Below are 16,236 nucleotides of genomic sequence, written 5' to 3'. Positions count from 1 at the left end.
AACCCCACAGGGGGGGGGAATCCAAAAAAAAAAACTTGATCCAAGGAGATGGAAAATTTCGAAAACCCTATAGGGAGGAATCCAAAAAACTTGATCCGAGGAGATGGAGTCATGGTGTTGTCGAGAAATTTTTGGGGTTGGGGGTGAAAGTGGGAGGGGGATCCGAGGAAGTGGAGACTTTGATATTGAGAAATTGTTTGGGGGTGGGGGGTGAAAGGAGGGGTACCCAAAAAAAAACTTGATCCGAGGAATTGGAGAATTTCGAAAACCCCATAGGGGGGAATCCAAAAACCTTGTATTATCGAGAAATTTTTTGGGTTGGGGGGTGAAAGTGGGAGGGGGATCCGAGGAAGTGGAGACTTTGATATTGAGAAATTGTTTGGGGATGGGGGGTGAAAGGAGGGGTACCCAAAAAACTTGATCCGAGGAATTGGAGAATTTCGAAAACCCTATAGGGGGGGAATCATAAAACCTTGATCCAAGGAGATGGAGAGCACAAGAAAATGAAATTCAAAAAAAATTCGAAAAAAATCGGAAAAAAATTCGAGGCGCGGGGGCGATCCGGACGACGCTGCAGAAGGCGCAGCAGAAGGCGCGGGCGGGGGTCGCGAAGGGCGCGGGCTGGCGCGCGGGCGGGCGCGCGGGTGGGGCGAGCGGGCGGGCGCGTGGCGCGACGGCGGGGTCGCGAAGGGGGGGGTCGTGGGCGGGGGTATTGGTTGGGGGGGTCAAGGGTGAGGTAGTCTCGAGGGCGAGGTCATGGTCAAAACCGGAAGTAACACCTAGGTGTGAAAAGGTGACCCTCCAGCTGCTGGTCCTAGACCGGAAGGGATGTCTCTGTAGAAGGCCTAAACCGGAAGGGATGCCCCAGTGGAAGGCCCTAAACCGGAAGGGTGCGCTCAGTGGAAGGCCCAAACCGGAAGGGATGCTCCTGTAGAAATTATGACTACTTATATATATATATATATATATATATATATATATATATATATATATATATATATATATATATATATATATATATATATATATATATATACATATACATATATATACAACCCACCCAGTAAAGCTTACACTCTCCTCCCCCCCATGAAAACGTGCCACTTTCACCTTAGATACACAGTGACAAATCTCTTATACATACACATTTGTAAAAGCATTAAAAACTTCAATGACAATATATATATAAACACAATCCAGCCAGCTAAACGGCTGACACTATAATACAAGGAATGTCTGAACCTGATGGCTCACATCCACCATAGAACACAATCCACCCTACCCTCATATACCCTATGGTAATAATTAATATCGTGCACGGTGGTGGGTTTAAGACACTACCGCTGACACTTCAACCCCCCCCCCCCCCCACATGCCTAGTAACTGTGTCTGCCGTCACCACTCATAACAACCAACAGTCCTTGATAGTAATTAGCGTCTTATAATATATCACTCTAAAAGCACGCTACACACATAAACCTACCACAATAATAAATAAATTTACACATTATTCCCTCCAGCAGACAGATTATTTACACTGTCGGAGATAATCTATACATCACATCCTACAGAGAATGGACAACATTAGACATCTAAAATAATATGACATGTGTATCACATGACCTGCTATTGCAGAGATTACTTACACTCCTACCCCCCCCCAAATGAAAAACTGACCAGTTTCACCTGGCAATACACAAGATCAAAAACTCGTTCACTTGAACATATATAATGAAATGTGAAAAAAAAACATCTGTAACAATATATAAGCAAAAACACCCCAGACAAGATCTTACATTATATACAATACCAGAACGTTCCACTAGTTAAAAAACAGGTATGAAAACTCATTATTATGACAAGTTACATTGCTCATATATAGGTAGACATGTATAATTACAGGTTAAAATATGCTTATATACTAACATGCTTATGTACATCCTTACAAAACATGAAGGAATCCTTAGATAAATTATAATCATCTGTGTTCAAAATAACACCAAGACATTACATTGAATATCACATTGAATATCACCTCAACATCCTTTCCTCACACAATTCCACACACACTCACACAATCGTCCTCTGCAACACCCCCTTCCCTGGGAAGGCCAGCCCGTTCATTCCCCTGACCGCTTATAAAGACCATAAATCCCTCAAAAGAAAGTCCCTGTAGCCCTCCGAGAAATCCCTCTCCCACCTCCTACCATATATTTCCCTGTTGCGACACTTTGTTCTATAAAAGGATGCTGCTATGGCCATCCTACGTTCCTCCGCCCCTTTGTCTCTCATTGCCCATGATATATACACAAAATCAACCATTAAGTAAGCCAATGCCCTTTGAACCTTTACCCCAACCCCACCAACATCTAAACTAAGCGCTCTCAAAACCGACAACCCTTTCCCCCCCACATACCGGATTACTTTCCCTAACCATTCCCGCACAATCCCTAGGCTTTCACAAAAATAAACTACATGAAAAGCTGATTCATCTACCCCACAAACCTGACACACCCCACCCTCCCTTATTCGCCTATTTCGTAAAACAACCCCAGACGGCAATATTCCGTGAAGAAACCTATACATTACCTCCCTCACGCGTGGCCGGATGCGTAACCCTTTTAATCGGCCCCAAATGTCTTCCCATGCGTACATCGGGTACACTCCTTCCGTTGCCACTACCACCCTAGGCCATATCTTCCTCTCCATGGACCCTACCCGCATGTTTCTCGGCTCTCTGACCATCAGCAATAGACGCAACAACTCCTCACCATCTCTCAAATCTTGTCCCTTCCACCATCTCCGAAGATCTCCCTGCAGCATCCCCAACCCTCCACTCCCTTCCCCCCGAGCCCTTAGCAACCCATGTTTCACATATACACACTTCAACCTTCTTTCCAAATGAATTAACCCCAGCCCTCCCAAGGCCACCGGAAGTGTTACCACCTCTCTTTTCAACCAATCGCATCCCGAACCCCAGATAAAATGGAAAACTCTGCTCAACAATCTCCGGACATCCCCATACACCAAAGGGTACAAAGCTGCCACATGCCATATTTTACTGTACAAAAGCACATTGACCACAATGACCCTCTGGTGTAGCGTAAGATGTGTTGGCCTCAATCCTGACAATCTTCCCAGTACCCTATCTACCACACCCTTTGAATTATTCTCCCTCTCCATCTGAGCATTACCCATATACACAACTCCACAAATTTTCACCCGGTCCACGACACTCCACCTCACCCCCCCACCCCCGCCCTCCTGCCCATCCCATTCACCCAATATCATGAGCTTTGATTTATGCACATTCACTGCCATACCTGTTGCCATCCCAAAAACATCTATAACTCTCTCCAGACCCTCCAATCCCTCCCTCCCACTCACTAGGACAGTTGTGTCATCAACGTAACCTATGATACTGGGACTCCCACCTCGTATGTCCTCCCTTACCCCCTCCTGTATGCACCTTTCCACTGCCCTATAAAACGGATTCTGTAAACATGCAAATAATATTTGTGACAACGGGCAACCTTGCCTCAATCCCCTGCCCATTTTCACATGCAACCCCACCCTCCCATTTATCTGTACACACATCCCAGCTCCCCGATATAAAGTACGTGCCCAATTCACAATGTCCTCCCCGAACCCTTGCCACTCCATGATTCTCCACAGAGCCTCCCTCTCGACACTGTCATATGCCGTTCTCCAATCCAACGCCAATACCCCACGTTCCCCCTCTTGTGGACCCTCAATAAACCTTCTAATAACCCCATGCCCCTCATACATTGATCTCCCCGGAATCCCATATTGACCCCTCACTTTTACCTTTCCAATGACCTTTTTTATACGATTTCCCAAAATTTTTGCAAAAAGTTTGTAGTCTGCACACATGAGTGATATCATCCGGTAATCTCTCACTGTGCACTGACTTTCACCCTTTGGCACCAAAACTACTAGTGCTGTCGCCTGCAAAGGTCCCAACGCACCCCTCTCTTTTATGATATTAAATAATTGCACCAAAAAATCTTTTAATACTCCCCAATGCTGTATGTAAAACTCCGCAGGCAGCCCATCTATCCCCGGTGCCTTACCCCTGCTCATACTCATTAAAGCCGTCCACACCTCTTCCTCCACAATAGGCCCCTGTAACTGTTCTCTGTCGTCCCTGTCCAGCACACTCCACACCCATCCCCCTGTCTCTCTTAAAGCCCCCTCTCTCACACCCACACTCCTCATATGTGCACTAAGCCAAGAATCAACATACCCTCCCATCCCCTCCGTCGTCACCAAATCTTGTCCCTCCCTATACCCCTCGATGTCCTCAAGAACTCTCAAACCCACCATTTCCATTGCAACGCGCTGGCTCCCCTGCCCTCGCAGGACACACGCCGATGGTCTATCACCCCACATGATCTCCTCCAACCCCCCTAAAACCCTTGCCGCATCAAACCTCTCATTTTGCACTTCCATTAGGCGTTCCTTCACTCCTTCTATGTCAGCCACAGGGGCTCCCATCCCCCCCTTCCTCTCTCATAATACTCCCTTAACTGCCCCAAGATACCTAATAAGCCCATAAGCCAACTGATTCTCGTGCCTTCCCTGTCGGACATAGAACTCTCGAATCCTCGTCTTCGCCATCACATCCCACCATCTCAACACATCCCCATTGACTTCCATCCCTTCCCATAAGCCTTTCCACCATTGTGCAAATAGGACCCTCCCCTCAACATCTTGAAGCAACCGAACATTCAATTTCCAATAACTCTTATACCTGTTCGGCCGACCCTCCCATCCCAAATCCACCAAAACACCTCTATGATCAGAAAAAAAGACATCCAAAACCCTTACACTCCGCACCACAGCTTTCCTTGTCACGTATATCCTGTCCAGCCGTGCAGCATACCCCTGCCTCACAAAGGTGTGCTGCACCTCCCACGCCGCCCCCCCCTCTACATCCACCAACCCCACCCCGGTTAACAGGTCCCTCAGAACACCAGAACAATATCCTGCTCCCCTAGGTTCCACATCCTTGCGGCGTATAACGCAATTCCAGTCCCCTCCCACCACAGCTAATGCTGGAAGCGACCTTAAGTGATACACCAACACTTCACGTACAAACTCATTCTGCACTCGACTGTCCCCCTCCGCCGGACCATAAACACACACAAAAGACATCTTATCTCTTCCCCATGTCCCATCCACTCTTATAACCCTCCCCTCACCCCCCTCCTCACAATGATGTACAGTAAACGGGCTAGCCTCCCTCACCAAAATAGCCACTCCTCCTTTCAATCTCGTTGAGTGTGCCGCATATACAGTATACCCTTCAATCATCAACATACAACCCGGCTTGTGGTTGTGCTCTTGCACAAACACTACATCTACACCATACCTAATGAGCATCTCATGAAACCATTCACACTTCCTAGAATTTTTCAGACCATTAACATTTATAGAGAGACTCTTGAATTTGTCAATGGAGGTTTTCCTTTACGTATTGCACCACCTTTATCCCCCTTCCCCTTTATACGCCCTTGATCTTCAATCACCATTCTGTGATCTGCTTTCACATGCCCCTTACCCCTGGACCCCCCAGGTCCATGCTCAACCACTTCAGCCCAAACCTTTTTGCCCGAATGCTGTGCCGGAGTGAGCATATCCACATCGTCCACGTCCGAGGGCACTGCCGCTCTCTTCCGTGACACTCGAGCCTTTCTCCCCGCCTCCACCTGGAAGCCATCCCCGTGCACTTCCGCCACCACCGTGCCAATTTGCAACCCAGCCTCAACCTGGGTCTCTGACATGCCTCCCCCCCTCTCACCACCTGGAACCCCAGCAGCATCCAGGGCACCCACAAGCCCCTCAACTGTGACCTCTCCTGGGGTCCCTAACAGGTCTTGGAGGACTGAATCAATGGTAGCCTCCACGGCCCTGTCCTCACCCAGTGACACCACATCTTTGGTCTCCGGTGCCTGCCCGGCAGTGCATGTCTCTCCCGGAAGAGTTACACACTCTTCCTCCCTCAAGGCCTCCTCGACCTCCACACTCCAAGCCTTGTTCAAGGAAACCGACTCAGGTCGTGCCAAATCCAATGTCTCAAGGTCCTCTGATGCCTCCTTATGCTGCTCCTTCGCCTGTGTACCCTGTTGTTTAACACACTGCGCAGCAATGTGATCATTGGCACCGCATAATCGACAGGTACATTGTTGCCCTGCGTAAGTCACCATTACTTGAGTCCTGAAGTCTTCTAGGAAAATATAGGAAGGAATAGGATGCCTCAATGTCATTTTTAAGGAAAAACTTCCTTCAGGCATCCCAGAATACGATCCTTCCTTCCATTTCCCCAATGTCGCCATATGAACAGTCCCAAACTTCTCGAAGACGGCACGTAGGTCTGCCTCATTAGCCTCAAAGGGTACATTTCTTATCTTCACCCACGTATAATGGCGGGACACATCATGTAGCCTTACCGTCACTGCAGGATTCACTGGTACACAAAGATCTTGGAACCTGGCGACTATGTCCTCATATACACTTGCATTGAGAAATTTCACAAAAATTCTATATGCCCCGTTCAAGGCTACACCATACAGCTCTTCGTTGGCAATGCCGTTTGTGTCCCTGATGATGGCAGGTAATAAAACTTGAGCTGAGTGGGCATGCACAGCCCCACGCACCACTTCTATGCCGACAGTGTTTACCCTTCTTCTTGCCTGCTGCGCCATTTTGAGAAAACCAAGTTGTCACCGGCTGACAGCAGAGGGCAGGCTCAGCTCACGTCCGCTCGTCCCAAAGGTTGAGCGACGAATGTGTTGATTTTAAATATACAAAAAAGATTGGAAAAGAAACTTCACAGTTGTTACTTTTGATTCTACTCTCAATACAACAAATTAAAACAGCAATAAAGTGAGTGTAATATTAACTTATTAATGAGATTATTGATTAGATAATTCACGGCTAAGAGAAATTTCTCTCGAGTGAGGTGTGGGAGTGGGGTGGGGGGCGGGGGCCTAGAAACCATGCTAGGGCAAAGAAAGTCAAGGAGAGAGCCAAGAGAAGGTCAAGTTCGTGGTCTGAAAAGGAAAATATTTACAAGAAACTCAGCACTGGAAGAAGGAAACGTTTATGAAAACAACCATGGCTAACATTGATATTAAGGATGTCATGTACCAGAGTCAAATCACAGACTCTTTTGGAATAGACTCTTATGCATCAACTCCAAAACATTAATTTTAAATGCTTGCCTCTCAATACTTTGTCGAAAACGACAACTTTATTATGATTATTAATTCGGGAGGGGGGAAGGGGTGTTACGCATTGATAATTATTATAATCAATGGGGAAGCGCTAAACCCGGAGGATTATACAGCGCCTAGGGGGGGGGGGATTTGGAAGGCATTCAGGCTTAATTCGGGGAACTGGAGCACAGATCCAATTCCCTAAATCAAGTTCCCCTCACCAACATAAAGGAACCTTCCTTGAGGGGTTACGCGTTGAATTACGTATTTAAGCTGGCGTCTGGGGAAGGGGGGTAAAATCCTTGCCTAGGAGTATATAAAATATATAAAAACACACCAACCTAGGACTACGCATGTATTACAACCCAGGAGTCCCAAAGGCCTGTTATCCTGGGTGTAAAGGGAGTAAATAAACACAGCAGAAAAACTTTTGACTTATATTATCCTTCAAGGAAGAATAGAATTATGTACACTATGTACAACAATAGGTATAAGTGCACTCCACGGTAAGCAAGGCAGAATAGAAGCCACTAGAGAGCAGACCGTGCTTCAACCAGCTCTAGAATGGGAATGACAAGGGCAGACAGGTGAGTGGTACCCACAACACCTCTGCGATTGCCAAAACCATTTTCTTATTGGCTGGAACCTTGGTACTGGTTGAACGACGGGTCCCCATCGTTAACCCTTAGCACCTGGTTCGCTCGTTGGGGAGATAGCCTTTCAATGAGGGTGTGTACATGCGCCGAATGAAGATTACGTACTCTTTGCATGCCACAACAAGTAACTTTACAAAAGTGCCTAACTGATGGTCAATATTCTTATTAAACTTAGGTTGATTACCAGGAAGGGCAGATAATTTTTTTTTATATTTTTATTTAAAACAAAGAACAAATACAAAGATGTGTAAGAGTATAATAAAATTAAAAACTAAACTGGATATTAACAATAGCCTCTATTACACAATCCCAGTACAGAAAATAAACACTATAGATAATGTCCATATTACAACCAGATACACAACCCACAACATATCCTACAAACCCCTCCTTTTACAATAATTACTATTGCATGAGTAATATAATGATTTAGTAAATTGAAGTTAAAACCTCGGGCGCGTGAGGTGATGTTTCGTTTTCTGCATGGGATCCTTCCGTCTGGTGAGATACTACGAAACAGACAGGTTGTAGAGGGTGGGGGGTGTGGCATCTGTGGAGGGGATGAGACAGCGTTCCATGTAGTTTACTTTTGTGAAGGGCTAGAGGAGGTTAGGTGCTGGTTAAGTAGGTTGCTACAAAGGGTGGGGGGCCGTGGGGTGTCGGTTCTGCGTGCTCTAAGTCTAGATATGGGTGGGTTAGACGAGGGTGTCATAAGAGCTTTAGATTATATCATGGTAGATTATATATATATGTCGTGGGTGATGAGGGGGAGAGGGGATAGTGAGGAGCGAAGGAAGGTTATTACGGTGTCGTTCTATCGTACGATGTGTCGTAACAGAGATTTGTGTTTTTTTCTTATATTTTATTTAAAAAGTACATCACAGCACATAAAAAACAAACACACAGGACTTATCCGTCAACAAATGTAATAAACTTTCCCCGGCCATATAATACCACATACAAATATAATAATTATACATCATGTAACAAATATTATCTAATGAAAACACAAACAGTAACCAAATTAAGGAGAGAATTGATACAAACTTCCGTACTAACTACATCTGAAGTAAAACCTGATATTCTGTACTGTGACTTAACGTTATAAGGTAATAACTCAAAAGAGAACAGTATGTTACATACCGTAACTCTGCAAATTAAACCCCCCCTTCCCCAGACAGCACCCCCCCTTCCCCAGACAGAACCCCCCTTCCCCAGACAGAACCCCCCTTCCCCAGACAGAACCCCCCCTTCCCCAGACAGAACCCCCCTTCCCCAGACAGCACCCCCCTTCCCCAGACAGAACCCCCCTTCCCCAGACAGAACCCCCCCTTCCCCAGACAGAACCCCCCCTTCCCCAGACAGAACCCCCCCTTCCCCAGACAGAACCCCCCTCCCCCAGACAGAACCTCCCCTTCCCCAGACAGAACCTCCCCTTCCCCAGACAGAACTCCCCCTTCCCCAGACAGAACCTCTCCTTCCCCAGACAGAACCTCCCCTTCCCCAGACAGAACCCCCCCTTCCCCAGACAGAACCGCCCCTTCCCCAGACAGAAACCCCCCTTCCCCAGACAGAACCCCCCCTTCCCCAGACAGAACCTCCCCTTCCCCAGACAGAACCTCCCCTCCCCAGACAGAACCCCCCTCCCTTCCCCAGACAGAACCTCCCCTTTCCCAGACAGAACTCCCCCTTCCCCAGACAGAACCTCCCCTTCCCCAGACAGAACCTCCCCTTCCCCAGACAGAACCCCCCTTCCCCAGACAGAACCCCCCCTTTCCCAGACAGAACCCCCCCTTCCCCAGAAAGAACGCCCCCTTCCCCAGACAGAACCTCCCCTTCCCCAGACAGAACCCCCCCTTCCCCAGACAGAACCCCCCCTTCCCCAGACAGAACCCCCCCTTCCCCAGACAGAACCCCCCCTTCCCCAGACAGAACCCCCCCTTCCCCAGACAGAACCCCCCCTTCCCCAGACAGAACCCCCCGTTCCCCAGACAGAACCCCCCCTTCCCCAGACAGAACCCCCCCTTCCCCAGACAGAACCTCCCCCTTCCCCAGACAGAACCTCCCCCTATCTGAAAAGTACAACATAAAATCAGAACCACAAGAGTGCACAATAAATTAAGTTAACCCTAACACATCTATAATGCTGTCCAAAAGTATAAATCTTCCAACACGTAAGAATATCAAGCATAAACTACAATGATACATCTGTTCCCAAAACTTAAAATGGTAAAGGTTATAACTGCCTCACGACTTACAAAACAAACTACAAGTGTTATAAGTACATTATGTAAATATGGAACAGTTTGATTTCTAACATTGGTTATAAAGAATTTCCTGTAGTCAACTTACATTAACAAGATCCGTCCACATCATAAACAGCAATCATTGTATTTTTTTTTTTTTTTTTTTTTTTTTTTTTTTTTTTTTTTTTTTTTTTTTTTTTTTTTTTTTTCCTCACTCCGGCAACAAACCTCTGACATTCATACTTCGATATCCTTCAGGAAAAACCCTTTCCCATCTACTTCCATATATCCCCCTATTACGACTAAGTGTTTTGTACATTGTTGCAGCCAATACCTTCTTTCGCACCATCCAATCCCCATTACCCCTCATGGCCCATGATACGAAAACAAAATCCGTTATGATGTACACCAAAGCACGCTGCACAGACTCTTCCACACCTCCCACATCTAAACTCAATGCCCTTAATACCGATATCCCTCCCCCACCCACCCTCCTCAAAATCCCACCCATCCACTCCCGTATACACTCCAAATTTTTACAAAAATATACTACATGAAAAGCTGTCTCCCTATCCCCACACACCCTACATACGTCCTCCACCATCAACCCTCTCTCCCGAAGCACCACACCAGACGGCAATATTCCATGAAGGAAACGAAACATTACCTCTCTCACTCTTGGTCTGATGCGCACCAACCGCAACCTTACCCAAATGTCTCCCCATGCATACATTGGGTATATGCCCTCAACATTTGCAATCACCCTCACCCCTACAGAACGCTCCAGAACACCTACCCGTATCCTAGACGGATCTCTAACATACGATAAAGCTCGCAGCACATCCTCACACTCTCTCATCTCTGATCCTACCCACCACCTTCGTGCCTCCTCATATAATGCTTGCACACCCTTCCCCACACGACCTTCCACTCGAAGAAACCCCCTCTTCAAATATATACACTTAACCCTTAATCTTATATCTATTAAACCCAATCCACCTTTGTCGACCGGTAGCATAACAACATTCCTACCCAACCAGTCACACCCAGAACCCCATATATATCGAAAAACCTTTTTTAGCATTCTATTAATGTCCGGTCCTGCCAACGGATATACTGCTGCCACATGCCAGACCATACTATATAACATCACATTCACCACTATTACACGTTGATGTATCGTCAAATGCAAGGGTCTCAAAACATTTAACCTACCCACCAACCTATCCACTGCCCTCCCAGAATTAAGCATCCGTGCCTCCCCGGCATTCCCCATATAAATTATCCCACACACCTTTAGTCTATCCACCACACACCAACGCACAGCTGTTTCCCATCTCGCCCTCCCTACCCAATTCCCTAAGACCAATAATTTCGATTTCTCCACATTCACTTTTAAACCTGTAACACCTTCAAAACCACCAATTATATCCTCCACCTCATGTAAACTTTCCTCCCTGCTCATTAGAATTGTTGTATCATCCACATACCCTATTATTCCCATCCCACCATTCTCCACACCACGTACCTCCCCTAAACATCGCCCCACTGCCCTATATAAAGGGTCCTGTATACAAGCAAACAACAGTTGAGACAGAGGACAACCCTGCCTTATGCCTCTACCCATTGAAACCCACTCACCCAATTTCCCATTCACCTGCACACGTACACCTACCCTATTATACAAAGTCTCAATCCAACGTACCATCTCTTCCCCAAAACCCTGCCTCCGTAAGATATGCCACAGTGCCTTTCGTTCTACGCAATCATACGCAGCCTGCCAATCCAATGCTAAGACACCTCCCCCCCTTTCATTCTCCCCCTCCATACTTTCCACAAAATCTTTTATTATTCCATGTCCCTCATACATCGTCCTTCCAGGCACCCCATACTGACCTCTCTCAACAACTCTATCTATCACGCACTTCAGCCTGTTCCCCAAGATTTTTGCGAATATCTTATAATCAGCACATAACAACGACAACGCCCTGTAATTCTGCACTGTAGTAGGGCCTTCCCCTTTTGGAATCAATACTACTACTGCAGTACGCTGCAACTCACCCATCCTCCCCTCACTTTTCATCACATTCATCAGGTTCACTAAAAAATCCTTCAACACACTCCAATGCTTCACATAGAATTCACAAGGTAACCCATCTATACCTGGCGCTTTACCTCTCGCCATATTCTCCAAAGCTCTCCATACCTCCCCCTCTTCAATATCCCCTCCCAATGCTATACGATCACTTCCACTCAGCACACAAGATACATTCTCTCCCAATCTCTCTAAATCCTCACCGTTCACTCCTACACTCCGCAAATATTTTCCAAACCAACTATCCATAAAACCACTCATACCCTCAGTAGTTCTCAACTCCTGACCCTTCGTATACCCACCTAAGTCCTCGTGTACTACCAGCTTATCAATTTCCATTGCCAACCTGCGTCTCCGCTGACCCCGTAACACACAGGCTGACGGCCTGTCACCCCAAATCGCCTCCTCTAACTCACCTTGCACCCTCGCCTCATCAAATCTCTCATTGTGCATATCCCTTATCTGCCACTTTAATGCTTCAATTTCCTCCATTGGATACACACCTGTCACAGCACCCCTCTGATAACAACCCTGCAACCGCCCCTCTAAATACTGTTGAAGCCCAAATGTCATCCATGCCTCATTCTTTCCCCTTCGCACATAGTATTGCCTGATCCTCGTCTTTGCAACCCCATCCCACCACCCCAATAAATCGCTTGCACTCTTACCCCCACCCCATAAGTCCTCCCACAAACTTTCAAAATCCCCTCCCTCCACCCCCTCACCCAGTAGTCGTACATTCAGCTTCCAGTACCCCATATATCTCTTAGGCAAACCGTCCCAATTTAAATCAGCATAAACTGCCCTATGATCTGAATAAACGACATTCACCGTCTGCACCCGCGTCACCCTCACTCCCCTTGTCACATACAACCTATCTAATCGTGCAGCATATCCCTTTCTATGAAATGTGTGCTCTATCTCGCAATCCCCTCCATCAACTATATCCCTCAATCCCACACCTCTCAATAGATCCCCTAAACCTGCCAAAAAACACCCTGCCCCTCTCGGTTCCACATCCTTCCTGCGCACCACACAGTTCCAGTCACCACCAACTATTGTCACTGACGGTAATGACCGCAAATAATATACCAATACGTTATTCACAAATTCATTCTTTACCCTTACATCAATCTCAGCCGGCACATACACACAAACGACTGCCATCCGCTCACCTCTCCACCACCCATCTAGTCTTAACACACGACCCCCCCCCCTTCACTCCTAAGAACAACAAACGGGCTCGTCTCTCGGATCAGGATTCCCACCCCCCCCTTTCATTCGCTCCGAATGCATCACAAACACTCTGTACCCATCCACCTCCAATTCCTTTCCCAGCTTGAAATTATGTTCCTGCACAAAAACAATGTCTATAGCATAACGTCTTAAAAATCCCTGTACCCACAGACGCTTCTCACTCGCACACAATCCATTAATATTCACTGTCATGCACCGGAAACCTACTTATGTGATTTCACCCTCTGCCCCTTTTCACCTTTCACTGACACGCTTTCAGTGTGTCTGCTTCGTCCACTTTTCTCTCCACTGCCCACTGGTGGCTTCCCCTGATCCAACACCTGACCAGGCGTACCTTTAGTGCTCCCACGCACCACATCAACCCACGGCTTTTTCCCCGGTCTCTGTGCCGGGGTCAAAACATCATCCGAGTCGGAATATGTCGCCGCCCTCTTACGGTTGACACACTCTGCATCCATTTCTAACTCACTGGATGCCTCCCTGTGAATCTCAGCAGTCACCTCAATCACTTCCACCACTCCTGGCGAGTCATCTGCCATGTTCGCCAATCTTCCAAGTTGCTCATCTTCAATCCGAACAGTACTCCTCACCATACTCAAGTTATCCTCAGCAACCTGCTTCTCAAAGGATTTTTCCTGCACGTTCACCAGTGGGCCTTCCTCTACCTGCACGTCACCAATCTGCACAGTCTTCCCGTTCTCCAAGGCAGATGCCTCACTTCCCACTAACTGTGACAGTGATGGGCTGGTACCCACCAGTGGCAGCTCACGCTCCACTTCCTCACTCCAGGAAGTGCCACTTCTATGTACAGGTGACTCATCAGAATGACCCACCTCTGGTTCTGGCTCTTTCACCATCTCACTACCTAGGTCCTTTCTCCGCTGCCATCTCCCACACTGGGCCACCATATGGTCATATGCACCACATAACCTACACGTCTTCTGCTGCCCAGCGTAGTACACCATTACCTGTGTCCTAAATGCTTCCAGTATGACGTAAGACGGGATGGCATGCCTCAACGCCATCTTGATCGTGAACGTACCATCCGGCAAGCCGGCATACGCCCCATCCGTCCATTTACCAGCCATAGCCAGGTGTACAGGTCCATACTGTTCAAATACATACCGCAGATCAGTCTCGTCCGCCTCAAATGGCACATTTCGGACTTTCACCCATGTGTAATGCTTAGACACGTCTATTAGTCGAACACGTATCGCTGAATTAACGTCCACGCTCCTGTCCTGGTACTTGTCAACCAGCCGTTCATACACTCCAGCTGATCTCAGATTGACGAAAATACGATAGGCACCATTTAGTGCCACACCATACAGTTCTTGATCCGCAACACCATAGGTGTCACGGATAATTTGCGGTAAAAGCACTTGTGCAGACTGAGGCGTTATCGCACCACGCAACAATTCAATGCACACCGTGTGCAAACGCCTTCTCACAGACTGCGCCATGTTGTGAAAATGTAAGTCTCCTCCAATGGCCAGCAGAGGGCAGTAGTCACACGTCCGCACTCTGCTCAGGTCAAGCGGCGAAATGATGACAGTTCCCCGAATTAAGCCTGAATGGTCATTGTATTGAGATCCTAGCCTTACACAAAGAAAAAAATCGTAAACCCTCACCATACATATTAATTTTTTTAATTTATTCAATGATTTACTCTGACACAAATTCATTAACGTAATAAATATTATATAATTTTTTTTTATATTTTTATTTAAAAACACAGTATACATGGATGGTATACATAAATCATTCAAAACAAAAAACGCGAAAACTTTATATAAGACGACAACATATAACTAAACAGAGGACTACCAGAACATATCTTAACCACAAAATAACTATATAACCAAAACCTGACAGTCTTATTCATATTATATATGAAATTTTATATACAAAAACAATTTCATATAAACTAATGCATTGCACACTCCATGGTACTATGATTATATAAAAAAATATATATACAAAAACAATATCATATAAACTAATACATTGTACACTCAATGGTACTATGATTATATAAAAATTTATATACAAAAACAATATCATATAAACTAATACATTGCACACTCACTAGTACTTTGGTTATATAAAATAACTATCAGAAACCTACATGACTCTAGAAATTGAAACATGGTGTTCTTTATTTTTGGTTTTGCATATATTGAGAAAGGAATCAAAATATACAAAAAGTCTTTAATAATTAACATAAGACTTTTACAGATCTAACATGTATGATTACATATGAGGAAACACTAAGACACTTAATACCCCGACCAACCTCATATTTAGTTTCTCAAACTAATTATAAACCAACAAAAAATATACCTTGCTTGTATACAGTGATATTAGTAAAGGTGCTTAATTGAACATCAACTGTCTATATGCACCATAAAAGATAAAAAAAAATACATGTGATATCACTGGGTGAGGGAACAACATCTCACAAAAGCTGCTGACCAAGGAACTTGAATGCCCAAAGATTACAATATAGGACATTATACATCTCATCGACCCCCCCCCCTCACAGCGGTGACCGCTACTACATGTACAAAAACAATTCATTCGCTGCCTGGATGAGGTAGAGTGCGATCGTGCTTTGCACCCCTCTACTGTTTTCCCAGACGAGCTACTCAGTCAACAACATGGCACCAGGTGTGCGCAGAAGGGTGAATGCTGTGGGCATTGAGCTCATTAGTGGGGCTTTAACGCCTACGTCAGTTGAT

The 16,236-nt window shown here is 46.1% G+C and overlaps 1 protein-coding gene across 2 annotated transcripts in view; it reads left to right on the top strand.

Annotated features, from left to right (window-relative positions):
* The window catches only part of LOC128692955 (solute carrier family 22 member 20), a 392,405-nt gene that overhangs the window by 321,883 nt on the left and 54,286 nt on the right, over positions 1-16,236 (top strand). The window lies entirely within an intron of this gene.

The sequence above is a fragment of the Cherax quadricarinatus genome, chromosome 6, assembly GCF_038502225.1.
Source record: "Cherax quadricarinatus isolate ZL_2023a chromosome 6, ASM3850222v1, whole genome shotgun sequence".
In the NCBI taxonomy this organism is placed as follows: Eukaryota; Metazoa; Arthropoda; class Malacostraca; order Decapoda; family Parastacidae; genus Cherax; species Cherax quadricarinatus.
Note: the sequence above shows the minus strand (reverse complement) of the source record. Positions and strands in the feature narration are given on the sequence as shown.